At 47.4% G+C, this 27,981-nt stretch overlaps 1 long non-coding RNA gene across 1 annotated transcript; it reads right to left on the reverse strand.

The window, feature by feature from the left end:
* Positions 1–134: 134 nt before the first annotated feature.
* LOC122440243 lies at positions 135–27,981 on the reverse strand. Its single transcript, XR_006269072.1, has 3 exons — positions 27,864–27,981; positions 27,647–27,753; positions 135–435 (listed from the first exon to the last, which is right to left on the reverse strand). It is a non-coding gene; the product is annotated as an uncharacterized LOC122440243 (long non-coding RNA).

Raw genomic sequence — 27,981 nt, forward strand, 5'->3', positions numbered from 1 at the left:
CTGCTGTGGGGACTTCCCTGGTAGTCCAGTGCTTAAGACTTCAAGCTCCCCATGCAGGAGACCCGGGTTCCATCCTTAGGGAACTAGGTTCTGCGTACTGCAACTAAAAGATCCTGCATGCTGCAACTAAGACTTGGTGCCAAATAAATTATTTTTTTAAAAAAGAAAGAGAAAGAAGGAAAGAAATTACCTACTCCCAATGAGCAAACTCCTGGAGAGATGTCATAACTCACCTGAGGTCACAGGGCAGGTTGGTGGCAGAGCTTCATGTACACGGTCTGAGCATCTACTGTGAGCCCACCAGAAGTCTGAGCTCAGTCATAAACACTCCACTGCAACCCAGAAGGTATACAGTGAATACATTTGAGATGAGTTGGATTTTGTCTGAAGAGACAAAGATGCATAGAAATAGTATCTGCTGTCTTGAAGTGCCATCTGGTCAGGGGACAGACAAAAATAAGTGAGGGTAGCACAGCTGATAAGGGCTGTCACAGGGGGCCCCCTCCCCAAGTCTCTCTCTCCCTCTCAGCAGAAGCCCCAGGTCCTCCGACAGCCAGGTGTCTGCCCTGGAAACAGCCTCTGGTGCCTGCCTGGATGCTAAGTCTGTTGGTCATGCCCAGCTCTCATATGAGTGGACTTCTGAACTGCCTGTCATCCTAGAGACACACCATTCTTTGCTCAAAGCAACATGAGACTTTGCCCAGCCTGTAAATGTCCCTGGCCCACCACTCTCTCCCTCCACCCTCCCTGACGATCCTCATCCAATCCACTATGGGGACTCAGTCACCAAGCCAGCGTGTGCATCACCCAGATCTCTGTCAGCAGCCCAAAGCGCTCTTTCCGAGTTCCAAGTGCAAATGTCCACCCATATGGGTGCCTGCCAGGCACCCCAAGTGCAGCGTGCCTGCAACAAAACTGACACCAGCCCCTCCCCCTATTTCAGGGCACAGCACCTCCAGGCACCCGAGGCGCCTCTCTCTCCGTAACCAGTCAGCCACCAAGTCCCTATCTTCTTCCTTCTAAATATTTCCCAACTCCGCCTCTCCCACCTCCACTCAACCTCTCATCCGGATGGGCTCCTTCCCTTCCTGTTCCATCCTCCCCTTAGCCATCTGACCAAGATCCCTGAGGCCTTTCCCAGCCACACCTCCTACCTCTGCACACCTCTGTGCCCATCGGTGTAGCTCCCAGTCCACTCCAGAATGTTCCTTGCCTCCCTGCCTTTGGGCCCACAGTCTCCCGTCTTCCTCCTCTTCCCCTGGCTAATTCCTCTTCCTCCTGCCAGCCTCAGCTCACACCTGCCCCCACCCCTTTCCCAGATCTCAGACCTCTTCTCAGATCATACAGGCCTTTCTCTCTCATCACACTTGCCTCCCTGTGATGTAACTGTGCCTCCATGTCCTCGCCGTCCCCACTAGTCTACGGGCTACATGTTTTCAAGATTCATCCATATAGCCCCTGGCTACATGGGCTACATCGTGTTCCAAATAACATTCCACTGTACAGATTTTGTTGTTGTTCAGTTGCTAGGTCGCGTCCGACTCTTTGTGACCCTATGGACTGCAGCACGCCAGGCTTCCCTGTCCTTCACCATCTCCTGGTGTTTGCTCAAACTCGCATCCATTGAGTCAATGATGCTATCCAACCATTTCATCCTCTGTTGCCCTCTTATCCTCCTGTCCTCAGTCTTTCCCACCATCAGGGTCTTTTCCAACGAATTGGCTTTTCACATCAGGTGGCCAAAGTGTTGGAGCTTCAGCAACAGTCCTTCCAATGAATATTCAAGGTTGATTTCCCTTAGGATTGACTGGTTTGATCTCTTTGCAGTCCAAGGGACTCTCAAGAGTCTTCTCCAACACCACAGTTCTAAAGCATCAATTCTTCAGTGCTCAGGCTTCTTTATGGTCCAACTCTCACATCCGTACATGACTACTGAAAAAAAAAACATGTGTGTGACATTTTTTTTTTTCTCCACTCACTAATTGATGGACATTTGGATTGTTTCCATCTGGGGGCTGTTATGAATAATACTGCTGTGAACATTCAGGCATGAGTTTTTAATGTGGAAATACTGTCTCAGTCAGCTTGGGCTTCTATAACAAAATCACATAGACTGGGTAGCTTCAATAACAGAAATCATTTCTCTCCGTTCTGGAGACTGGAAGTCTGAGATCAGGATGCCAGCACAGTGGGGTTGTAGTGAGGACTCTCTGGCTTGCAGATGGCTGCCTTCTTGCTGTGTCTGTATGTAGCAGAGAGACGGACAGGGAGGGAGGGAGAGAAAGTTCATCTCTTCCTCTTTGCTTTTTCTTTTTTTGAGTCAAAAAAATTCAAAATAAAGAGTAAAAAGTATTCATTCATTTATCAAATATTTTGGGGGGGGTAAACTTAACAATAGCCAAGTACTGGCTACCATTGGCCAGTTTCATTTTCAAGTCTTGAAAATGAAGTCTTGAGAATTCGTTCTGGTTATCTTCTGCTGCACTGTAAAATGGGAACCAGCCAACTCACTATAATGCCTCACTCAATATCCTTAAAAACTTACATTGCATTGTCTGACAACATAATTTATTTCAGCTTCACCTTTATGAATTTATCTATAATAGGAATCAACCAATTAATTATAGTACATGTGATTCAATTGAAAAGTTATAATCAAGCTTTTTGTGGCATAGTTCTATAGTGAAGAAAATTAATGCATTTTAGGGCCAAATTTGGCTTCCCAGGTAGCTCAGTTGGCAAAGAATCCGCCTGCAATGCAGGAGACTGTGATTCAATTCCTAAGTTGGGAAGTTTCCCTGGAGAAGGGATAGGCTACCCACTCCAGTATTCTTGGGCTTCCCTGGTGGCTCAGATGGTAAAAAATCCACCTGTAATGTCGGAGACCTGGATTCGATCCCTAGGTTGGGAAGATCCCCTGGAGGAGGACATGGCAACCCACTCCACTGTTCTTGCCTGGAGACTCCCCATGGACAGAGGAGCCTGGTGGGATATAGTCCATGGGGTCACAGAGAGTCAGACAGAGCTGAGCACCGCACAGGGCCAAATTCATCAGTTTGTTTATTTTAAAAATGATTCTGGTAATGGCTTTCTTTTTTAAATTATTTTATATTGGACTCTAGTTGATTTACAATGTTGGGTTAGTTTCAAATGTACTCATCTCTTCCTCTTCTTTTTTTTTTTCCCGGTCCTCTTCTTTCTTTTTTTTCCCCCATTTATTTTTATTAGTTGGAGGCTAATTACTTTACAATATTGTAGTGGTTTTTGTCATACATTGACATGAATCAGCCATGTCTTCCTCTTCTTATCAAGACACTAATCCCATCCTGAGGCCCCACCCTCATGATCTCATCTAACCTAATTACCTCTCAATGGCCCCGCCTCCAAACACCGTCACACGGAGAGTTAGAACTTCAACACATGACTTAGGGAGGGACACAGTCGGTTCATAGGAATATGTCTCACTCTCTTCCATATATACTTAGGAGTGGAACTGCTAGATCATACAGTAACTATGTTTAGCTTTTTGAGGAACTGTTAACTGCAGTTTTGGTCAAACTCTGGTTTTCTCCGCTGATTGCATCATTGTACATTCCCAACCTGCAACGTGGGAGGTTTCTGTTCTCTATCACTGGCTGTGACATCTGTTTGAAGCCTTCATTCTCCCCAGCCCCCTGCCCCCACTCTCTCTCTCTCTCAACAGGTGACCTCACTACGTCACAGAAAAGATGGGAACCCTTGTACATCCCACCATCAAGCTCGGAGCTGCCTCACCACAACCCCCTCACCTCCTTGCCCCTGATACCTCAGAGCAGACCTCTCTCCAGGGTACATACAGCTCATCTCCTGCCTTTGTTTCAGAGAGTATCCCCCATCACTGGCCATTTCCTCTCTTCTGCTTTTAATTGCTGTCTCAGGTTGAGTTCTGCAGGATACAGAGAGAAGCCTGTAGGCAGTTAACTGGGGGGCGTTCAAGGATTGTGTGGGATAAAGGCGGTGACAGGGCTGGACCAAGGGAAAAGCTGAACTGTGATGCAGGCCCATCTCAGGCCTCAGCCAACCCCGCAGGAAACTGAGGCTGGGACACGCTCAGCAAGGCCCCCCATTGTGGCAATGAGGCCAGGACTGTAAAAGGCCTTATCTACCAGTCATTGGATCAAGGCTGCTTTGGACAATTGGGGGAGGTGGGGCTGGCGGTGGGGTGCATGAATTTGAGCAGAGAGGTCTCTATAGCTCAGGGCTCGTCCCAGAGACAGGCTCAGATGAGAGCTCTCAGCTGCCAACCTTCTTGAAGCTGGGGCAATTAGTACTTCAGTCCTGGAGGGGCGCCTGGGTGGTACCACAACATCCAGCTGGCTCCTTCCTCTCCATTTGCAGTCCTTGCTCACTCTTCCAGGCTTCCCTGGTGGCTCAGACCGTAAAGAATATTCCTGCAAGGCTGGAGACCTGGGTTCGATCCCTAGGTCAAGGAAGATCCCCTGGAAAAGGGAACGGTAATCCACTCCAGTATTCCTGCCTGGAGAATCCCACGGACAGAGGAGCCTGGTGGGCTACAGTCCATGGGGTCACAAGGAGTCGGAGTGGTCTGAGTGCAGTTCTGTTCTCCGCTTGCTCAGTCCTCTTTTTGCATTCTGCTTAGGCAACCCTTCCTCAGGCAGCTCCTCTGAATGCCCAGCTCAGTCAGTTTTCTTGGTTATATACCACTGGAGACCCATGTGCCTCTCTTATCTCAGCTTGGCATTTTACAACCATATATCATGATTATTTATTGTTATCTACGCCCAGTAGCACTAATGGTAAAGACCCGCCTGCCAGTACAGGGGATAAAAAGAGAGGCAGCTTCGATCCCTGGGTTGGGAAGATCCCCTGGAGGGGGCATGGCAACCCACTCCAGTACTCTTGCCTGGAGAATCCCTTGGACAGAGGAGTCTGGCAGGCCTACAGTCCACAGGGTCACAAAAGAGTTGGATATGACTTAGCGACTTCACACGCACCCCCATGATACTATAAGCCCCAGAAGGGTGAGGAATCTGTTATTGCTCACCTGTGTATGCCTGGCACCTAGCATAATGCCTGGCACGTGATAGGTATTCAGTAGATACTCATTAATGAACCAATACATGAAAAGGTAGAGAGTCAGAGTTCAAGACCCAGCTCTCATTTCCCATCAAGGGACCTTGGCCAGGTTGTACAGCTCCATAGCTCATATGGATGGTCAGGACATTCACACTGGCCTTGGAGACTTCTTATGATTATAAAATGAGATACGTGCAACACACGTGGCCCAGAAACTAGTGCTGGAACATGGTGAAGTCCTGCTAATCCTCCTTCCTCGGACCCAGGGAGAGTCCTGGGTCCTGGGGCAAGACAGTCTCTATGATGGGACCCATAGAAGCATCCTGGAGGAGCCCCCAGGGTGCAGGCAGGGGACAGGACAGCACACTGGGCTATGGCTTTTTTGTTTCCTGGCAGTCCAGAACAGCCTTTTCCCTAAGACTGAGCCCCAGGAGTGTATTCGTGATACCCAAGAGGACACCAGCATCCCCTGCAGAAGCATTTTCACAGAGGCTTATTCTTGTGTTACACATGTAAGCAGCTTCTGTCACTGGATCGTTCTCCCACTCCCAGGCTGTATTCTTGTGAAATTTTATTAATATGTTTAAATAAAATGTCTTACTGAAATAGGACTAAATATTTAGCTGGTGAAATGTTTGCCTTTCAATGCTTAATTAGCCTTCGAACATCATGTAGAGGAACACAGCCGTTGAAATGATTTAGACTGATATAGAAAAGTTCTAAGGACTTCCCTGGTGGTCCGGTGGTTAAGAATCTGCCTGTGAATGCAGGGCACATGGTTTCAGTCCCTGGTACTGGAAGTTCCACATGCCGAGGAGCAACCAAGCCCGTGGGCCACACGACGAGCCCGAACTCTAGAGTCCACGTGCTGCAACCACTGAGCCTGTGCGCTTACTGTCTGCGCTCTGCAACAAGAGAAGCCCTCGGACTGCAACTGGAGAGTGGCCCCCGTTCGCCTCAACTAGAGAAAGCCCAAGCACAGCAATAAAGACCCAGCACAGCCAAAAATAAACAAAAGTAAATCAATTAAGTTTTTTTTAAGTGCTCAGATATGATTTTCATATGTGACTGTATCTGGATATGAAGCTTGAGGTGTCTCAAAATTTTTTAACTTAAAAAAATTTGTTTCCCAATTGCAAAATTTACGTCATCGTTAAAAATTTTTAAGAGAAAAACTTTTTTTAAAAAAAGACTGAGCCCCCAGTGTTAAGAGAAGGGCGCTTTGTCCACTTGAGGACCAGAGCATCAGAGGTGAGAGAGTGCTCTCTCAGGCCAATACAGGAGAGGACCAACTGGAATTAACAAGCAAGTTTCCCCAGGCAGAAAGCGAAAAGGAACTAAAGAGCCTCTTGATGAAGGCAAAAGGGGAGAGTGAAAAAGCTAGCTTAAAAATCAACATTCAAAAAACGAAGATCATCCAGCATCTTTAGGATTGAAAGGAAATCAACACTGAATATTCATTGGAAGAACTGATGCCAAAGCTGAAGCTCCAATACTTTGGCCACCTGATGCGAAGAGCTGAGTCATTGGAATAGACCCTGATGCTGGGCAAGACTGAGGGCAGGAGGAGAAGGGGGCCACAGAGGATGAGATGACTGGATGGACATGAGTTTGAGCAAACTCCAGAAGCTAGTGAAGGACAGGGAAGGCTGGCGTGCTGCAGTCCATGGGGTCGCAAAGAGTTGAACATGGCTAAGCAACTGAACAACAACCCCCATGTTGTGGGGCCCAGCCCCCTGTGACCTCCAAGAGGGCGTATTCTTCCCTTGCCAGCCTCAGAGGAGAGCTTGGTTTATTGAAGGAGGTGGCACTTTTCGTTCACCGGACTTCATCCTCTGTAGGCCACCGGGTGACACAAGGCAGAGATAAACAGGTAGCTGATACGGCCAGGTGTGCTTTCTTCCCCTTTGCATAAGCGATTTATTTTGAAAGAATTATTGACTCAAAAGAAGTCACATGAATAGTACAAAGAAGTCCCATGTACACATCACCCAGCTTCCCCCAGTGATGACAATTTACATACTTGTAGCTTGTTACAAAAGCCAGAAAAGTGATTGACATTAGACACAACTAGACTATAGACCTCTCTCAATTTCACCATTTTGGGCATGCACTTATTTTTTGTGTGTCTTTGCATATAATTCCATGGCATTTTGTTATATGTCTAGATTCATCAAACCACCGTCACAAACAAGATACAGGATTGCTCCATCACCTTAAAAGAGATGGCTTCTGCTGCGCTTTTACAGGCTCGCCCTCCCTCCCCTTCCTGGATGGCTGGCAACCTGGTCAGCTCTCCATCTCTACAATTGTGTCACTTTGAGAATGTTGTGTAATGGAATCATAAAGTATGTAACCTTTTGAGGTTGGCTTTTTGCTCTCAGTGTAATGTCCTTAAGAGCCATTTAAGTCGTTGCATGCTGGGTAGTTCATTACTTGTTATCATGAGGCAACAGAACTGGACATGGAACAACAGACTGGTCCCAAATCAGGAAAGGAGTATGTCAAGGCTGTAAATCGTCAATCTGCTTATTTAACTTATATGCAGAGTACAGCATGAGAAATGCTGGGCTGGAGGAAGCACAAGCTGGAATCAAGATTGCCAGGAGAAATATCAATAACATCAGATATGCAGATGACACCACCCTTGTGGCAGAAAACGAAGAACTAAAGAGCCTCTTGATGAAAGTGAAAGAGGAGAGTGAAAAAGGTGGCTTAAAACTCAACATTCAGAAAACTAAGATCATGGTAGCTGGTCCCATCACTTCATGGCAAATAGATGGGGAAACAGTGGAAACAGTGGCTGACTTTATTTTTCTGGGCTCCAAAATCACTGCAGATGGTGACTGCAGCCATGAAGTTAAAAGACGCTTATTCCTTGGAAAAAAAGTTATGACCAACCTAGACAGCATATTAAAAAGCAGAGACATTACTTTGCCAACAAAGGTCCGTCTAGTCAAAGATATGGTTTTTCCAGTAGTAATGTATGGATGTGAGAGCTGGACTCTAAAGATAGCTGAGCGCAGAACTGATGCTTTTGAACTGTGGTGTTGGAGAAGACTCTTGAGCGTCCCTTGGACTGCAAGGAGATCCAACCAGTCCATCCTAAAGGAAATCAGTCCTGAATATTCATTGGAAGGACTGATGCTGAAGCTGAAACTCCAATATTTGGCTACCTGATGCGAAGACCTGACTCATTTGAAAAGACCCTGATGCTAGGAAAGATTGAAGGCAGGAAGAAGAGGGGACGACAGAGGATGAGATGGTTGGATGGCATCACCAACTCAATGGACATGAGTTTGAGTAAACTCTGGGAGTTGGTGATGGACAGGGAGAAGGGGGGTGCTGCAGTCCATGGGGGTGGAAAGGAGTCAGACACGACTGAGGGACTGAACTGAATTGATTCCACAGTTATGCTTTTAAAGAGATTCTCTTTGTGAGTGGAGGAAGCGGGGAGGGAGATCAATTAGGAAGCTGCCGGAGTCCAGGTAAACATCAAAAGCCGGACCTGGGTCCCCGTGAGGTTCCACATTACTTCCTGCCACTGAAACTGGCCCTCAGTGTGTTCTGGCCTCAGGGGTCAGGGTGGGGTGGGAGAGAGAGGATTGGGATTGCTGAAGCCCAGCTGGCAGTAGGGGGCGCCAGAGGTCTTTTCCCTAAAGCTGCTGCTGCTTCTGCTGCTAAGTCGCTTCAGTCGTGTCTGACTCTGTGGGACCCCATAGACGGCAGCCCACCGGGCTCCCCCGTCCCTGGGATTCTCCAGGCAAGAATAGTGGAGTGGGTTGCCATTTCCTTCTTCAATGCATGAAAGTGAAAAGTGAAAGTGAAGTCGCTCAGTCGTGTCCGACTCTTGGCGACCCCATGGACTGCAGCCTGCCAGGCTCCTCCTTCCATGGGATTTTCCAGGAAAGAGTACTGGAGTAGGATGCAATTGCCTTCTCCTTTCCCCAAAGGGTGAGTCCCAAACCTGAATACCCGGGAGGGTTTGCCCAGAGCTTTAGGCCTCTGTGGGCGTTGGCCAAGAGAACCTAGAGTCTTGTTCCCCTAGAGCCCCCAACCCCCCAAGTTTCAGCACAGCCCCAAACTGCAAGGCTGGGAGATGAGGTTGATACTGTATAGAAGGGGAGGAGGCACGTGTGTATTCTAAGTCACCCTTTTGTCCATGGAATTCTCCAGGCAAGAATACTGGAGTGGGTAGCTATTCTCTTCTCCACGGTATCTTCCCAACCCAGGGGTCGAACCCGGGTCTCCTGCATTGCAGGCAGATTCTCTACTGTCTGAGCCCCCAGGGAAGCCATGAGGGAGGAGGTGAGGTGAGACGTGGACCAAGAGGAGATGCAGAGGGAGAGGGCTCTGGCCCCTCGTCAGCCCAGAGCTCCTGCTCAGGGGTGGCTCGGAGCTCAGGTCACCAGGCTGGACCCTGACGCCTCCCGCCCCATCCACTCTTCTCCATCCCTGACAGGTGCCCTCACTTCTCAGCCCACTCTTCCAAGAATGCTCCCAAGACGCAGGAGTGCCCCATAGTCTACCTGGATCTCACATGCCTCTCTGAAAGATGCTTTTCAGCACGAGCCCACCCCCTCCCCCGGGGCTCATCCAGGGCCCTCTGGGCTCTGTGGGGCTTGCAGAGTGGGCACTAGCAGCCCTCTATGCAGCACCCCCTAACTGCTGGGGGTGGGCTGAGAAGTGCCATCCCCAGGGGCTTCCGCTCCTGTGGGCCTGGTGGAACAGTGTCGACTGGCAGGCACTCTCTTCCAAACCTGCAGCGGCTCCATCATCTTCTGAATTCAGCCCACTCTCCTGGCATGATCTTAAGCCCGTTCCAACCTTCTGGTCCTCTGGCTTGCTCCACCCTCTGGTGCTTATGGATGCCTGGCTGCCAGAACTCACCACCTCCTGCCCTTGCTCAAGCTGGTCCTTCTCTTTCAATGCCCTTGCCTCCCCTCCCCCCATTCTCTAACTCCATGCCCACTCCTCTAGGAAACCCAGCACATAGTAGGTCCAAAAAGTGGGAGTTCCCAGTCTATGTGCTCCCAGGACATACATTGTGTGTATTCCATAATGGAAATTTTCTCGTGTAGCCTAATCATTGGTAGTTTACACGACTGCCTCCCCCAGAGACTTCACATTCATCTCTGGTTCCCCAGAGCCTGGTACTCAGAAGGTGCCAAGTAAAGTCTGATTGAATAAATGAATGAATGCATCTGTTGAAAGATCTTTGAGACCCTCTTCCTGTGATCCACTTCTGCCCTCCTCCCCTTCTGATTATTCCTCTGTGGTTTACTTAAAGGGTGCTCCTTACCCTGCTGCCCCTGAACACTGGCATTTCACCCTCCCCTCTGGTTCACTCTGCCCCCCGCCCTAGGCAAGCTCACTCACACCAGCAGCTTTATCTGCTGCGCTTATTCCATCAGGGCCCCAGTTCTCCCCACAGCCCTGAGCCCTGTGCATCCTTTGCTTGTTCTTATCTGTCTTTCCCACCACCCATCCTTCCCATGAATGTTAAGGTCCATCAGAGCAGAAGTCTTATTCATTGGGTTCACTGCTGCACCTCTGGCACCCATATGTGCTCAGTGAATATTTGTGAAATGAATGAATGAATAAAGAAATGGGAGACTCTCCCTGTGAAGTCCTGCAAACAGTCCTGTCCTTTCACACATCACAGACTGATTTCACCATCTCCTCCCTCATGCAATTTGCTTCTCCAGTCTCTGCTACCTCCCTCCTCCCAGTCCTCCAACTTAAAACCCCCACAGTCTCCCTAGACATCTCCTTTTACTCTCTCAACAAATCAACAGCCACTGCGTTGTTCCTGATTCTACCTCTTTCCAGTCCCCACATTCACCCCAGTCCCTGGCTCACTCCTGCTTTAGACCCTTGACCCTTATCACCTGGACTTATTCATCTCCTCCTAACTTGGGTCCCTCACTTCTATTTCTGCTCTTTATTCACATTGTCATCTAAATGATTTTTCTAAAACATTAACTTCAATATGTCAACCCCTTAGTTAAAAAAAAACACAACAAAAAAACACCTCTTTGGGGCTTTCCAGGTGGTTCAGTGGTAAAGAATCCACCTGCCAAAGCAGGTGATATGAGTTCGGTCCCTGATCTGGGAAGATCCCACATGCTGAGGAGCAATTCAGCCCATGTACCACCACTACTGAACCTGTGCCTTGAGTCAGCAAGCCGCAACCAAAGCCCAAGCGCCCTAGAGCTGGTGCTCTGCAACAAGAGAAGCCACATCAATGAGGAGCCTGCACACCGCAACTAGAGAGTAGCCCCTGTTTACTGCAACTAGGGAAAAGCCTGTACAACAATAAAGACCCAGCAGAGCCAAAAAATAAGTTAATTAATTTAGTTACAATTTTTAAAAATCCTCATTGCAACCACCTCTCCTAACAGTTATGCCCACCTCACACGGTGGGTGGTATAATTATAGAAGGCTCAGGACAAAGGATAGACTGAGGTGATAATTAACATGGAGCTGCAAAATGAGAAAGTTATTTCTTTTCTAATTCTTTCCAACCTTCTTTTTTTGGGGGTAGGGTGCACCATGCAACATGTAGTTCAGTTCAGTTCAGTTCAGTCCCTCAGTCGTGTCCTACTCTTTGCGACCCTGTGAACTGCAGCACGCCAGGCCTCCCTGTCCATCACCAACTCCCGGAGTCTACCCAAACCCATGTCCATTGAGTCAGTGATTCCATCCAACCATCTCATCCTCTGTCGTCCCCTTCTCCTCCCGCCTTCAATCTTTCCCAGCATCAGGGTCTTTTCCAATGAGTCAGCTCTTTGCATCAGGTGGCCAAAGTATTGGAGTTTCAGCTTCAACATCAGTCCTTCCAATGAACACCCAGGACTGATCTCTTTTAGGATGGACTGGTTGGATCTCCTTGCAGTCCAAGTGACGCTCAAGAGTCTTCTCCAACACCACAGTTCAAAAGCATCAATTTTCTGTGCTCAGCTTTCTTTACAGTCCAACTCTCACATCCATACATGACTACTGGAAAAACCATAGCCTTGACCAGACAGACCTTTGTTGGCAAAGTAATGTCTCTGCTTTTTAATATGCTGTCTAGGTTGGTCATAACTTTTCTTCCAAGGAGTAAGCGTCTTTTAATTTCATGGCTGCAGTCACCATCTGCAGTGATTTTGGAGCCCCAAAAAATAAAGTCAGCCACTGTGTCCACTGTTTCCCCATCTATTTGCCATGAAGTGATGGGACCGGATGCCATGATCTTAGTTGACTGAATGTTGAGCTTTAAGCCAACTTTTTCACTCTCCTCTTTCACTTTCATCAAGAGGCTCTTTAGTTCTTCTTCGTTTTCTGCCATAAGGGTGGTATCATCTGCATATCTGAGGTTATTGATATTTCTCCTGGCAATCTTGATTCCAGCTTGTGCTTCCTCCAGCCCAGCATTTCTCACGATGTACTCTGCATATAAGTTAAATAAGCAGGGTGACAATATACAGTCTTGATGTACTCCTTTTCCTATTTGGAACCAGTCTGTTGTTCCATGTCCAGTTCTAACTGTTGCTTCCTGACCTGCATACCTGATCTCTTGAGTTTTTCAAGAGGCAGGTCAGGTGGTCTGGTATTCCCATCTCTTTCAGAATTTTCCACAGTTTTTTGTGATCCGCACAGTCAAAGGTTTTGGCATAGTCAATAAAGCAGAAATAGATGTTTTTCTGAAACTCTCTTGCTTTTTTGATGATTCAGTGGATGTTGGCAATTTGATCTCTGGTTCATCTGCCTTTTCTAAAACCAGCTTGAACATCTGGAAGTTCACGGTTCACGTATTTCTGAAGCCTGGCTTGGAGAATTTTGAGCATTACTTTACTAGCGTGTGAGATGAGTGCAATTGTGCAGTAGTTTGAGCATTCTTTGGCATTACCTTTCTTTGGGGTTGGAATGAAAACTGACCTTTTCCAGTCCTGTGGCCACTGCTGAGTTTTCCAAATTTGCTGACATATGGAGTGCAACACTTGCACAGCATCATCTTTTAGGATTTGAAATAGCTCAACTGGAATTCCATCACCTCCACTGGCTTTGTTCATAGTGATGCTTTCTAAGGCCCACTTGACTTCACATTCCAGGGTGTCTGGCTCTAGGTGAGTGTGCGTGATCATACCATCGTGATTATCTGGGTCATGAAGATCTTTTTTGTACAGTTCTGTGTATTCTTGCCACCTCTTCTTAATATCTTCTGCTTCTGTCAGGTCCATACCATTTCTGTCCTTTATTGAGCCCATCTTTGCATGAAATCTTCCCTTGGTATCTCTAATTTTCTTGAAGAGATCTCTAGTCTTTCCCATTCTATCGTTTTCCTCTATTTCTTTGCATTGATCACTGAGTAAGGTTTTCTTATCTCTCCTTGCTATTCTTTGGAACTCTGCATTAAAATGGGTATATCTTTCCTTTTCTCCTTTGCTTTTTGCTTCTCTTCTTTTCACAGTGATTTGTAAGGCCTCCTCAGACAGCCATTTTGCTTTTTTGCATTTCTTCTTCTTGGGGATGGTCTTGATTCCTGTCTCCTGTACAATGTCACGAACCTCCGTCCATAGTTCATCAGGTACTCTGTCTATCAGATCTAGTCCCTTAAATCTACTTCTCACTTCCACTGTATACTCATAAGGGATTTGATTTAGGCCATACCTGAATGGTCTAGTGGTTTCCCCCACTTTGTTCAATTTAAGTCTGAATTTGGCAATAAGGAGTTCATGATCTGAGCCACAGCCAGCTCCCGGTCTTGTCTTTGCTGATGGTATAGAGCTTCTCCATCATTGGCTGCAAAGAATATAATCAATTTGATTTCGGTGTTGACCATCTGGTGATAGGGTGCACCATGCAATATGTAGGATCTTTCCTAAACGGGGAACCAAACAAGAATACTGGAATGGATTGGCATTTCCTACCCAAAGGATCTTCCTGTCTCACTGATTAAACCCCCTGGAGGGATGGAACCCACTGAGTCTCTTGCATCTCCTGCATTGGCAAGTGGATTATTTACCACTGCACCATTCAGGAAACCGCCAGGGAAGACCACTAATTCTTTCCAGCCTTCTGAAGATATCAAGGGGCAAGTCTCCACGTGCTGCTAGAATGTCATTAACACCTCTTTTTCACTTACTAATCTCTTAACAGGATTCTGACCATGCTGCCAGCTGTGTGATATTTAGCTAGAATATAGTAACATTGTCTTCTTTTTATTTTCTGTATTTTGCAATTACCTACTATCCATGACATGTGATATTGATTTTTTATTCATAGTAATCATGGTCGATAAAATAAATTTATTTGGGAAAAGATATCATAAATCATATATCCATCTAAGGAATAACATCCAGAATTATATATAGAACTCTTGTCAACATGGAAAATGAATAGAAGTGAAAAATCAAATAGAAAAATGAGCAAAAAAGGCTTAAACATTTCAAAGAAAGATGATATATAAGGGACCAATGAACAGATGAAAAATGCTCAACCACATTAGTCATCAGAGAAATGTGAATTAAAACTACAATTTGATATCCCTGTACACCCACCAGGACTAAAAAGAAAAAGGACTTTCAATATCAAATGTTGACAGGACTGTGGAGTAATTGGAACTCTGACTCATTGGTAGTGAGGATGTAATTTATAACAACTACTTTGGGAAACTGGCCATATCCACTGAACCTGGGCATTTCCATATTGCCCTCTGACCCAGGAATTCAACTCCTGGGTATAAACCCAACAAAAATGAGTATGTGTATTCACCAAAAATCTTGCATAAGAATACTCATGGCAGCTCTACTCATAATAGCCAAAAACTGAAAACAAGTTACATGTCAGCAGTAGAATGGAGAAATACATCCTGTTATATTCACATAATGGAATACTGTATAAAAGTGACAATGAATAAATTAAACTACACAAATGAATAAATTAAGCCAGACACATAAAAAGAGCAGTCTTTATGGTTCCATGGTGAGAAGTTCAAATGCAAATGAAACTAATCTGTGTTGTTACAACTCAGAGAGTGGTAACCTGAGGGTCTGTGTCTAGGAGGTGGTACCAGGCCAGCGGCGGAGGGCTCATAATGTTATTGACCTGGGCGAAAAATTGCTTTTTCTTACTTGAGTGAAAGTTAGTTGATTTGTGTACTTCGTCATATGTGTTGTATGTCAAGAAGAAATGACTTAAATTTGAGTTTTTAAAAATGAAACACATAAAGACAAGCATTTCAGGAGGGATAAATGAGGAGTTTGGGATTAACATACACACAGTACTATATATAAACTAGATAACCAACAAGAACCTACTGAATAGGTTTTTGTGTGTGTGTGTGTGTGTGTTTTTCCTGAATAGGTTTGTGAATCACTGTGAATCATTTTACGGTATACCTGAAACTCACACAACGTTATAAGTCATCCTGACTGCAGTTTAAAAAAATAAAGAAAAAAATTTTTTTTCTTTTTAATTTGTTTTTTTATTGAAGGATAATAGCTTTACAGAATTTTGTTGTTTTCTGTCAAACCTCAACATGAATCCTCCATAGGTATACCTTTATCCCCTCCCTTTTGAACTCACCCCCACCTCCCTCCCCATCCCACTCCTCTAGGTTGATACAGAGCCCCTGTTTGAGTTTCCCGAGCCATACAGCAAATTCCCGTTGGCCATCTATTTTACATGTGGTAATGTGAGTTTCCATGTTACTCTTTTCATACATCTCACCCTCTCCTCCCCTCTCCCCATGTCCATAAGTCTAAAGAAAAAAAAATTTTAAAACAAAGAGAAGCATTTAGACAATGAAAATTTGAAGATATGACAGGTCTCCTGAAGATGGAGCTCAAATGGCACGTGTTCAGGGAATTCTGCCCTTGGTACTCAAGTCTGAATGGTCCTCCCTAGCTTCTCAGGTATCATGTCATGGGGCAGTTCAGTGTGGTGGTTAGGAGCACAGATTTTGGAACCTGAAGAGCCTGAATTTGAACCTGAGCTCTGTCACTGGCTATATAGGACGTCAGACAAATTACCAAGCCTCTCTGGGCATCAGCTTATCCATCTATAGATCACTTTCGAGTTGGGTTTGATTAGTGAAACAGTGTGGTCCAGTGCTGGGCACACAGGATGGCCATGATAAATGGAGCCACACCCAGAGCTGCGTGATGCTCACTGCACAAGACCTGCTGTTTCACACCTCTTTGCATCCCCAAGTGTCTGTTCTTCTGGGACACCCTTCTATCTGATGGTCACACAGCCCATCCTTCAATGCCCATCTCAAGTACCTCCTCCTGTGTGATGCCACACCCTTCAGGAGGCTTACAAAAAGATTAGGACTCTGAAGGCTCAGATGAGTTAGCATTTTTAACAATAAAGTATTTTTAAATTAAGGTAAATTTAAATTGGGGCTTCCCAGGTGACTCAGTGGGTGGAGAATCCACTTGCAAGGCAGGAGACTCCAGGGTCAGAAAGATCCCCTGGAGAAGGGCATAGCAACCCATTCCAGTATTCTTTCCTGGAGAATCCCGTGGACAGAGGAGCCTGGTGGGCTACAGTCCATGGGGTCGCGGAGAGTTGGATATGACTGAGCACAAATTGAGGTATGTACATTGTTTTTTTAGACATAATGCTATTGCACACTTAATAGACTACAGTATAGTGTAAACATAAGTTTTGTAGGCACTGGGAAACCAAAAATTTTGTATGACCCCTTCTATTGAGATATTTGCTTTCTTGTGCTGGTCTGGAGCTGAATCTGTAATATCTCCAAGGTACCTATGTATGGTTTATTACTCCTTTAGTGCTGGGCAACTTATAGGAGAAGACTCTGGAAAATACTTGCCGAATAAAAGAATGAAGAGCTTTTCAAATGATTCTAGCGTCTCTGCCATTTCCTGGTGGGGTGGGGCAGAGGCTGGTTCCCTTTGCGTGCCCGTAAGAGCAACAGACACACAGCCCCGTGCGAGGGACCTCATTCACCTCGGTGGAGCATGGGCACCACGAGATGTGTTGTGGGTGAGTGGTTATCACCATGACGTCAGCCTCAAAGGTTAGGGATGTCCCCAAGCCATCCCAGTTCCCTTTACCACCCTATATGGATAGGTCACTCATGAGAGTGACTCCAACTTCTACTTAACCTCTTGGTCACCTAACAGGTTCCCTAAGCCAGACACTTGCTGATTGAGACTGTGACGCTTAGTTCTCCACTTCTACAAGTTGTTGTTGGGCAGGACAGGGAAGAGGGTGGGGCAACTTATTCAGATGTGACCTCATAGGTGACTGAGCCCATCTCAGCGCTTTAGTAAAACATAGTTTACTAAAACATGTTTTAGTAAAATAGGTAAGAAAATATTCCCTTTGCAAAGCAAGGGCTAGAGAACCCCATTTGAAACCTAAGCAGCCCTCCATGATAATGGTCATGCAGCCTTCACCCCACCCCTCACCTGCACCCCATCCTCTCCCCAAACACGCAGGCACTTACACAGTACCCTGACCCCGCCCCTCCGCTCAGAACATCACGCCTCAACTTTTCAGCCTCTGAAATTCAACTCAAAGCTACAGTTATCACCAGTGCCAGGTCTGTCAGGATAAGAGGTGGAAAAGGCAGGAATTTCGGCCGTCCCATCTCCTGAGTGGAGACAGAGACAGGTGGAAATCAAGTGCAGTGGGGGAGGGGCACCGTGGCCAGAGAAGAGGCCCCAGGTTTGCGGAGGGGAGACTGGGGAAAGGGAAGGCTTCCTGGAGGAGGCTGATGTTTTGGTTTCTGATCAGTCTGCTCTCTGTTTCACCCGCTAGAATGTCAGCTCCACGAGGGCAAGGGACCTCACACCTTGTCTTCAGCTGTCTTTCCAATGCCTGAAAGTGAGGTATAGTGACAGGCATAGTGCAGGGTTTAAGGAGCATCAGTGAAGAAATTGGGGAAGGGCTGAGCCAAGATGTGCCAGATGAGTGGAAGTCGGCCCCTCTGCAGGCTTTTTAGGAGGGAAGGACATTGTGAACAAAGAGCTGGAGGTGGGAAAGGGTAAGAGTGGAAGGAGATGCGATCGTGGGGGTGGGGCGGGGCAGAGATTGGCGAGGGATGAGGCTGGAGAGACTCGAAGGGCAGGAGGGCCAGCCAGAGCCCCCCAGATGCCCCACCTTCTTCCTCTGATGAGGTCCCTCTGCCCCCTGGCACTTTATCTGCACTTTCTTTACACCCTAAATCCTGCCTTGTGTTGCATGAGTTCATTCATCAGTACTTACTAAGCACCTACGATGTGCCAGGTGTGGGGCTGGAGCAAAACACCCACCACGTGTGGCATAAGCCAGTCTCCAGAGTGATTGCCCACCCAGCATCACAGCTCATCCTCACAACAATGCTGGAGAAAGGGACCCCTCCCTCCCTCCTCTCTTCCATCTATTTATATATTTAACAAATATATATTGACAGCTTAGTATGTGTCACGGACCAGGAATGTATCACAAGCAAGACCCCTCACTGGGGTGTGGGGGACAGTTAGACTCAAACAAACTAGCAAGGTAATTTTAGGTGATGATAAGTTCTGTGAAAGACACGGCAAACAGGGTGATGTGACTAGGAGTGACTGGTGGGATGCACTGGATCCGGAAGGCTCCCTGGGAAGGTGACATCTGAGTCACCAGCCATGCGAGGAGCACAGCAGGCTGAGTGCACAGCACTTGCAAAGGTATTGGGGTGGGACCGTGCCCAGGGCATCGGAGGAGCAAAAGGAAGGCACTCTGCATAGCCGGAGAACTGGAATATTCGATGTGAGTGAAGTGGAAAGTGGAAGGGATGAGACAGAAGAGGAAGCCAGCAGCCAGATTAGAAAAAGGTTGTAGGGGCTTCCCGGGTGGCACAGTGGATGAGAATCCGCTTTGCAATGCAGGGGACACTGGTTTGATCCCCGCTCCGGGAAGATTCCACATGCTGCGGAGCAACAAAACCTGTGCACCACAACCACACTGAATCCATGCTCGCGACCCACAGCTACTAAAATCCACACGCCTAGGGCCCATGCTCCACAACCAGAGAAGCCACTGCAATGAGATGAGAAGCCCAAGCACTTCAATGAACAGTAGCCCCTGGTTGCTACAACTAGAGAAAGCCCACACAAAGCAATGAAAACCCAGCATAGCCATAAATAAATAAAACCTCCTGCTGATACAGATGTTGGAGATTTCTAAAAAAAAAGAAGGGGGGTGGGGGTTGTAGACACTGGGTTAATTCTGTAGTGAGATGTGAGTCCGTTGAAAGGTTTTAAGGAAGCTAGCTGATGTATTCTGTGTGATGCTTTAATAAGACCATGGGGCTAAGCTGGAAGGAGGCAGGAGACCAGCAGTGGCAGACGGTGGGTGTGGGAGGTGAACCGGGCAGAATCCGCTGCAGGAAGCCTGGGTTTCTCTTCCAGACCTGCTTCTCCCCATCTGTCCCATCTCAGAAAATGGCCCCACAGCACACCCGACAGCTCCCTCCAGCCAGAAACTCTCAAGGCCTTCTGGCACATCCTTTCTCCCTTTCACCCTCCACACCCCTTCAGTTCTGTCCATGTTCACATCCGGAAAAGGGGACCATCTCCAGGCCAGGCCAGTGCCCAGCTGAGGGGGTGTTCCCCAGCAGCCGAGCTGTGAGACTGTCTCAGCAGCTTCCTGCTTCTCTGGGGAGAAAGTGGAGAGTAGGTTTCAGCCACAGGGAGGCTCTGCCAATAGGCGAGAACGATGAAGGGAGCAGGGAGCAAGAGGTGGGGGTGTTGCAAGACAGTGGTGATGGTGGTTTAGTCGCTAAGTCGTGTCTGATTCTTGCAGTCCCATGGACTGTAGCCTGCCAGGTTCCTCAGAATACTGGAGTGGGTTGCCATTTCCTTCTCCAGGGGATCTTCCCGATCCAGGAATCGAACCCTGGTCTCCTACATTGCAGGCAGATTCTTCACCAACTGAGCTACAAGGGAAATACAATAATCAGATCCAAATGGTAGACCATGGACTCCGAGGTGGGAGAGGCAGAAGGGAAAGCTGGAGGGGTGACGGCCAGTGGGGGAGTCCTTGAGTGGGGGTTTTAGACAAAGCACCCATGGAAGAAAATGTGAGCTGGGAAGGTGAGACCGGTGATCAGGGTGGGGACTTGGGGAGCGACCCTGGGAGTGGGCGGCTGGCGGAGTGGAGAAAGCAACATCAGGAGGTCTGGGTGCTGCGGAGCATCTGTGTGGATGTGGGAGCCACGGAGAGCCAGGCCAGGGTGGATGATAGGCAGCAGGCCCCCAGAGTGCTGGGGGTGGGGGGGAGGTGATGGACGCCAGCACGGACAGAGGCGTGGCTGCCACAGCTGGTTGGCGTGTGTTCAGAAGGGCCAGGAGACTGGAGGAGGAATGATCTGGAAACAGGGAATGAGAAGGTCGCCCCTGCCGCACCTCCCCAGCCTGAGATTTCTCCTTTTGAAAGGGCTGCTGTGGGTCTCCATCCTCTCCAGGAGGTTGGGGGACGCACTGAGACGCCCAAGGCCCCTAGGAAGGGCTGCAAAGGAGTTGAGAGAGGGGCCTGGACAGGGGGCTGGGCCAAGCTGAGGCCACACTTGGCCAGTTTCCCAAGTAGCTAAAGTGGAAGAACAAATGGGCCAGCCCAGCAGGCCTCCTGGGGCAAGAGAAGGTGGTGGCCATGGGTGAAGGCAGAAGAGGGAGCTGTGGAGGAAGAAGGTCCCCAAGAGGGTGAGAAGTTAATTAGCTCGTCACCCAGGTGGCTCAGTGGTAAAGAACCCACCTGCCAATGCAGGAGACAAAGGAGACATGGGTTCAATCCCTGGGTCAGGAAGATCCTCTAGAGAAGGAAGTGACAACCCACTCCATTCTTGCCTGGAAAATCCCATGGACAGAGGAGACTGGCGGGCTACAGTCCATGGGGTCAAAAACAGTCGGACACGACTGAGCTACTGAGCATATATACACAACGTAGGTTAACGATCCAGTCTTAATTTTCACTTATTTGTTAAGGTTGATTATGCCCAGCTCCCAGCTGGTCCAGCCTCTGGCCGATCTCCAAAATTCCTTGCCCCAGCTGTTTAAGACATAATTACTCTGAACAACTTTGGAGAAGAACAGGCCCCCTTAAGACAGCAACTTTCCACATACAGGCCTATATATACTTACTCATTTCTTAGGTTAGTGCAGCAGGTCGCTAATCTGACTGCTGCCCCTTCTCACCTCATTAAAGGTGATCTGTTCCTGTAAAGTGCTGGTCTCGTTCTTTTTCTGAACCTCACCTTCTCTAACTCCTCTACCTTACATTTTTGGTGCTGAAACCCAGGAGGTTGAGGTTCCTTCTAGTTCTCCACGGCCAGCTCTTTGGAGCATGGAAGCCTGCCGAGCTCACTTTCCCGCCCGGGCTTTCAAGACCTCCTCGAGAGGACGCCCTGTGCCTTCATGAGCGGTACAAGTCCTGTGTAAGGGCTTTATTGGTTTTCCACATAACCCAAAGAATATTGGCCTCTCTCTCTCTTTCTCTCTTCCTCTTTTCTCTACACTTTCTTTTCCACGAGACCGACCAACTCCAGGACAGAGGCCTTTTGCCACTCGACCACTCTACATGCAACATTCCACTCGAGCCGGCCCCTAGATTAAGGTAAGATCCAGACGGTGCTCTAGAGGTGCCCTAGAACCCAGTCCTTTCTGGGTCCCGGGGACCCCCGGCCTAGGGCCACTCTGTAGATGATGGTGGGGGACAGTCCACTTCGACACAGAGCTCTCTTCTCATAACTCCTGTTGCGACTACGGGTGACGACTCGAGCTCCCAATAGGAGCCTCTGCTTGCCTTTCAATTATGGGGTCTGGCCAATCCATCCGAAAAGATTCCTCTGGCATGTGTTCTCAAAAATCTCAGACCACTCTCACTCACTGAACTCAAAGCTAACCGCTTAAAACAACTTTATATACAGATCTGGCCTCAATACCAATTAGACAACCAAAACCGCTGGTCTGAGTTCGGGACTTTCGATTTCAATATTTTATCAGATCTCACTAACTTCCTCAAATGGAATGGCAAATGGTCGAAGGTCCCCTATATTCAAGCCTTCTGAGACCTCAAAAGCTGTCCTTCTCTTTACAAAGACTGTTCTACCCATCAAACCCTCCTCTGCTCTCTCTCCCCCTCCATTACAGAAGAATACAAATCTAAATTCCCTAAAAGGCCCCCTGAACCCTTAGCCCCCAATTTTGACCAGCCAGATGAGCCTCCTCCCTATCGCCCTGAAAAGAAGCTTCCAGAGAGGAGACCCCATCCTCTAGCCCTTCCTCCTCCAAAACAGAAAGTGATGACTCCAAAACCCCAAAAGAGATTTCCACCCCACCTCCATCGGCCAAGACCTGAAACAAACACATTTCCTCTCAGAAAGCTAGCAGGATCAGAGGGCCCTACATGGGTTCATGTGCCTTTCTTAATTTCTGATATGAGCCCAATTGAAGAAAAATGGAGATCCTTTTCAAAAAAATCCTACTAGATACAAAAAAAATTTCTCTGCCTTACACAAACATATCGTTTAGCCTAGAGTGATCTTTATCACATCCTAAAGGCCACTTTAACCCCTGATGAAAAGAAACAGATATGACAGGCAGCCCAGACTCATGCTGATCAGCTCCATAACCGAGATAAGACTAATCCAGTGGTTGATGATGCAGTCCCTATAACTGAGCCACGGTAGACATATCAAGCAGGCGATGCCAACATCCAGTATCTGCATCATGTGATCACCTATTTACTAAAAAAAATGCTAAAAAGCTCTCACATTCATGTTAACTACGGTAAGATTAGAAAAATGACTCAAAAAAAAGATAAAAATCCTGACCTTTTTCTTTCACAGCTTACTGAGGCAGTCCAAAAATACACTAATCTAGATATTTCCACCCCCGCTGGACTTCTGTACCCACATGTCCAGTTCATAAGCCAGTCAGCCCCCGATATTTGCCGAAAACTATGCTAGCTAGAAAAGGGCCCTGAGACCCCCAAAAAGAGACCTTCTAAAAATAGCCTTCAAGATGTTCAGTAATAGAGAGAAAGAGGCTAAGAGAGAAAAAGACCGTGAGAGAAAAGCTAAATATGCCTTTTTGGCAGCAACAATTAAGATCAGCCCGGCCCAAGTCATCACAGACTGGAACTTAAGACTCCCACCCCGACCCTGCTTCCAATGCAACCAGTCAGGACACTGGACAAAAACATGCCCGAACTCATGGCCCCCCACAAAAGCATGCCCAACCTGTGGTCAGTGGGGACACTGAGAGGTAGACTGTCCCCAGGGACGCCCTGACACCCCTGGGGAGGTCCCCACCTGCCAGACCTGGAGAATAGAATGTCCACAGGGACACCCTGGCGCCCCTGGTGAGATCCTCACTTCTTCCCAAAACCCCAGCTCAACCCTATGAGAGTTTTTCCAATGACCGGACCCAGGTTCCAGCCCCCCAGCCCGTGTCCTGGACACGAGCTCAGAACTTAGGGTAGACAGGGTAGTGGCTGCAAAAAAGATCTACTTTATAGTAGACACTGGAGCTGCTTTCTCTCTCTTAACTTCCTACTCTGGCCCAACTCAAGACTCAGAGCTCACAATCAAGGGGGTCTCTGGAGTTTCCTTAAGGCCAAAAATCAGCCCTCCATTACTCTGTCAATTTAGAAAATTGACCCTCATACACTCATTCCTCATAATGCCTCAGTGCCCAATGGCATTCCTAGGGGGAGATTCGTTATCCAAATTGAGAGTCTTTATTACCATACCCCCCTTGATACAGTCTCTATATTCTGCACGCAGATGGCACCAGACCGTCCCTCTCCCTCACCCCTAACCTTCCCTTAGATCTACCTGCCTTAGACCCTCCAGTCGGGGACACTGATCACCCATCCATAGCCAAACATCATCCCACAGTCCACATTATCCTAAAAGACCCCTCAACTATAATCACCCAACAACAGTACTCTCTCACCCCGGAGGCCCACAAAAGACTTAAGCCTACCATAGACCATCTTCTTCAAGCCTCTATCTTAACTCCTACCCATTCACCACACAACACCCCTATTCTGGCAGTAAAAAGAGACCAAACTCTTGGAGACTCGTCCAGGATCTGCAAAAAATCAATGAGGCCATCACGCCAACATTCCCAGGAGTCCCTAACCCTTACACCCTTCTGTCTGCCATACCCCCGACTGCAACCCACTTCACCATATCAGATCTCAAAGACGCCTTTTTCACCATCCCCCCCCCCCTCCCAACCCCTTTTCACCTTCACCTGGCAAGACCCCGAGACTCATGTTTCCCAACAACTAACATGGACAGTTCTCCCCCAGGGGTTCAGAGACAGCCCCCACTTTTTTGGACAGGCTTGATAAAAGGACCTACAGACACTCGACCTAGCTTCAAGTCATCTCCTCCAATATGTAGATGACCTCCTCCTTTGTAGCCCAACCCAAAAACTCTGCCTCCAACATACTGCCAAACTCCTTGGGGCCCTGAGATCCTGGGGTTATTGGGTATCTGGATCCAAGGCCCAAGTAGTACAGACAAACATCACCTACCTGGGGCTCTCCATATCCCACCAACAAAAAACTATTCCCCCAGATAAAATCCAGGCCTTAATTAACTGTATACTTACAAAAACAAAAAGAGAACTCCTGTCTATCTTCGGCCTCCTAAACTTTTTCCGTATCTGGATCCCTAACTTCTCCCTCGTTGCAAAGCTGCTCTATGAGACAACAAAAAGATGTCTGGATGAGTCCCTCTTTAACCCTTCCTCTCTGGCCAATCTTATTCGCCAGCTCACCCAGAGCCTCCTCCAAGTGCCGACTCTCCACCTGCCAGATCACATCAGACCATTCTTTCTCTTTGCCCATTCCAACCAAGGATAGGCCCTGGGACTTCTATGCCAGTGGGCTGGAGACACCTGGGCTCCCATAGCCTATCTGTCAAAACAGCTTGACATGGTGACCAAGGGGTGGCCTCCCTACATACAGGCCATGGCAGCTATCGCAGCCCTCATACCCGAAACAAATAAACTCTCTAGACATGCCCCATTAACAGTCTGTTCTCCACACGCCTTCCGAGACTTATTATCACATCGGCTTTCCTCTCCCTTCCCCCTTCCAGAGTACAGGTCCTACACGCCTTTCTCCTCGACCCCCGGCTCTCATTCTCCCCCTGCTCTCCCCTTAACCTTGCCAGCTTATTACCCACGTCCTCTACAACAGACCCTCTCCTACATAGCTGCAATCACCCTCTTAATGCCTGAAGCCCAAAAACTAACCCGAAATGTTCCTCTAAATGCTCACCTCATTCCTTCAAAAATTTACTCTCTCATTAGGCTTTCCTTTCTCTGCCCCCTGCTCAACTACAAATCCTCCACACACACCTCCTGGACTCATCCCTTTTATGCCTTATAAACCTCTTAATCCTGCTAGCTTGCTCCCTACACCAGATCCAGAAACAAAACACCTATTTCATGACTGTGTTCAGACCTTAGGTATGACACTTAATACCTTTAAACATATAACTGATCAGCCCCTTACTGACCCCAAAGTCCCATCCTGGTTCACAGATGACACTGCCCCAAAACAAGCCCCGTTTGGGGCTCGATACGCTATAGGTCAGGGACAGCCCAAAAAGTTATCTCCCCTCGCCTCATCAAGTCAGCCACACTCCAACTCACATATCCTCACAACAGGCTGAACTGATAACTCTTACACAAGCTTTGACCCTAGCCAAAGATCAAAAGATAAACATTTACACTGACTCCAAATATGTCTATAACATATTACATTCTAACATTATAATCGGAAAAGAGAAGAGATTGCTCACTCAGAAAGACACACCTATTCTCAACGCGTCTCTTATTTCTAAACTCCTCGATGTAGCTCAGTTCCCAAAACAAACTGCTGTAATACATTGCCTGAGACATCAGCGACATAGTCCTATCTCCTTTTATAACAATATAACAAATCACGGAACAAAACAACAAGCCACCTCTGTTAGTCATGTCTTTGCTGCTGCTGCTAAATCGCTTCAGTCCTGTCCGACTCTAATGTGACCCCATAGATGGCAGCCCACCAGGCTCTCCCGTCCCTGGGATTCTCCAGGCAAGAACACTGGAGTGGGTTGCCATTTCCTTCTCCAATGCATGAAAGTGAAAGGTGCAAGTGAAGTCGCTCAGTCGTGTCCGACTCTTAGCGACCCCATGGACTGCAGCCCACTAGGCTCCTCCGTCCATGGGATTTTCCAGGCAAGAGCACTGGAGTGGGGAGCCATTGCCTTCTCTGAGTCCTGTCTTTACTATAGCCAAAATTGGTGAGCCTAACATCCACACATTACTTTCATATTTACATTCCCTTTTCCACCCCTCTATAAAAGTACTTAAGACTTTCCTTCGGAACTTTATTAAACTGACTAAAGATGATGTGTCTTATTTAAATGATCTGACTCAAACTTCTACCATTTGTCAACAGACACATCCTAATTCTAACATTCGCCCCCCTCCTTTCCCCACCCACCAAATTCATAGACATCTTCCCACACAAGACTGGCAGGTAGATTTCACCCACATGCCACCTGTAAAAAGGGTTAAACTTCTCCTAGTCTTTGTAGATACATTTTCTAGATAGATTAAAGCTTTCCCAACTACTAGCAAACGAGCCCCTACTGTGGCTCAGCTTATTCTTACTGAAATCCTCCCAAGGTTTGGAATGCCTTCCTCCCTCCAGTCTGACAACGGGCCCAAGTTCACATCCCAAATCACCCAAAATATTACACAAGCCCTTCTATTTCCTTGGAGGTTTCAGATTCCTTATCATCCCTGGTCTTCCGAAAAGGTTAAGAAAGCCAACCAAGTCCTAAAAGAAACTCTGACCAAATTAACAATCGAACTTCATCAAGGCTGAACAAAACTCCTCCCTTTAGCCAGCTTAAAGGTCCGGGCCTTACAAAAAAAACCCCTTAAATATCAGTCCATTTGAGGCCATATATGGGAGACCCATAACACCTTTAAATCTTCCCCCTCCCAGGACAGTCCCAAACTGCCTTTCCACCTTCCTTCTCCTTGCCCAGATACGAGATGCCCTTTGCAACATATGGATAACTTACTCCCTCGACTACATCCCAATCTTCCATACCCATCCCTTCAAATAGGAGATAAAGTCTATATGACAGTTCAGTCCCACTCAGATCTAACCCCAAAATGACAAAGACCCTACACAGTAATTCTGCTGATCCCTACCACTGCAACATTGAAAGAAATCACCCCTTGGATACACATCACCCGGTTAAAAAAAGGTTATACAGCCCAATGATAAAAATGCTTGCCAGATTAATACTTTTCAAGTTTCTCACACACGCCCTACAACTCTAAAGTTCTCACAGTTTCCACCAACCCCAGCTGGCAACGGATGAGCCTGTCGGTTTCACGGCTACAATTATTCCTGAAGCAACTTCAGACAGATATCTGGGTCTCGAGTCCTCAAAGATCCATGCTCGAACACATTGAAGATTACATCTCCACTCTGTGACTACAAAAAACCTTTTATAACTTTTACCCCTTCTCAGACCATTCATTTTTATCATCCTCCTACTCACCTTTGGGCCTTGTTTGTTTAATCTTTTCCAGAGATTCCTCCAAGGCCGAATCCGAGCCATTTCCCGAGACCAAGTCAAGACTGTTCTTTTGCTTGAGACCCTGACGGCTAAAATAAAAAATCAACAGTACGAGCCTTAGATTTCCTTCCTCCCAGACCACAAATCCCGGACCCTCATTTATCAGCATGAAGAAGCCCTGAATATTAACAGCGCCCACCTCTCTTTCTCTTTTTCTATATATTCCTTAGGGTCTGGGATGAAGGAATGTTACTTGGCTCAAAATAGCCTGGAGCTAAAACTCCCCTCCAGGTCCTCCCCACCCCTCTATGCAAAAC

Source organism: Cervus canadensis, chromosome 1, assembly GCF_019320065.1.
Source record: "Cervus canadensis isolate Bull #8, Minnesota chromosome 1, ASM1932006v1, whole genome shotgun sequence".
Lineage (NCBI taxonomy): Eukaryota > Metazoa > Chordata > Mammalia > Artiodactyla > Cervidae > Cervus > Cervus canadensis.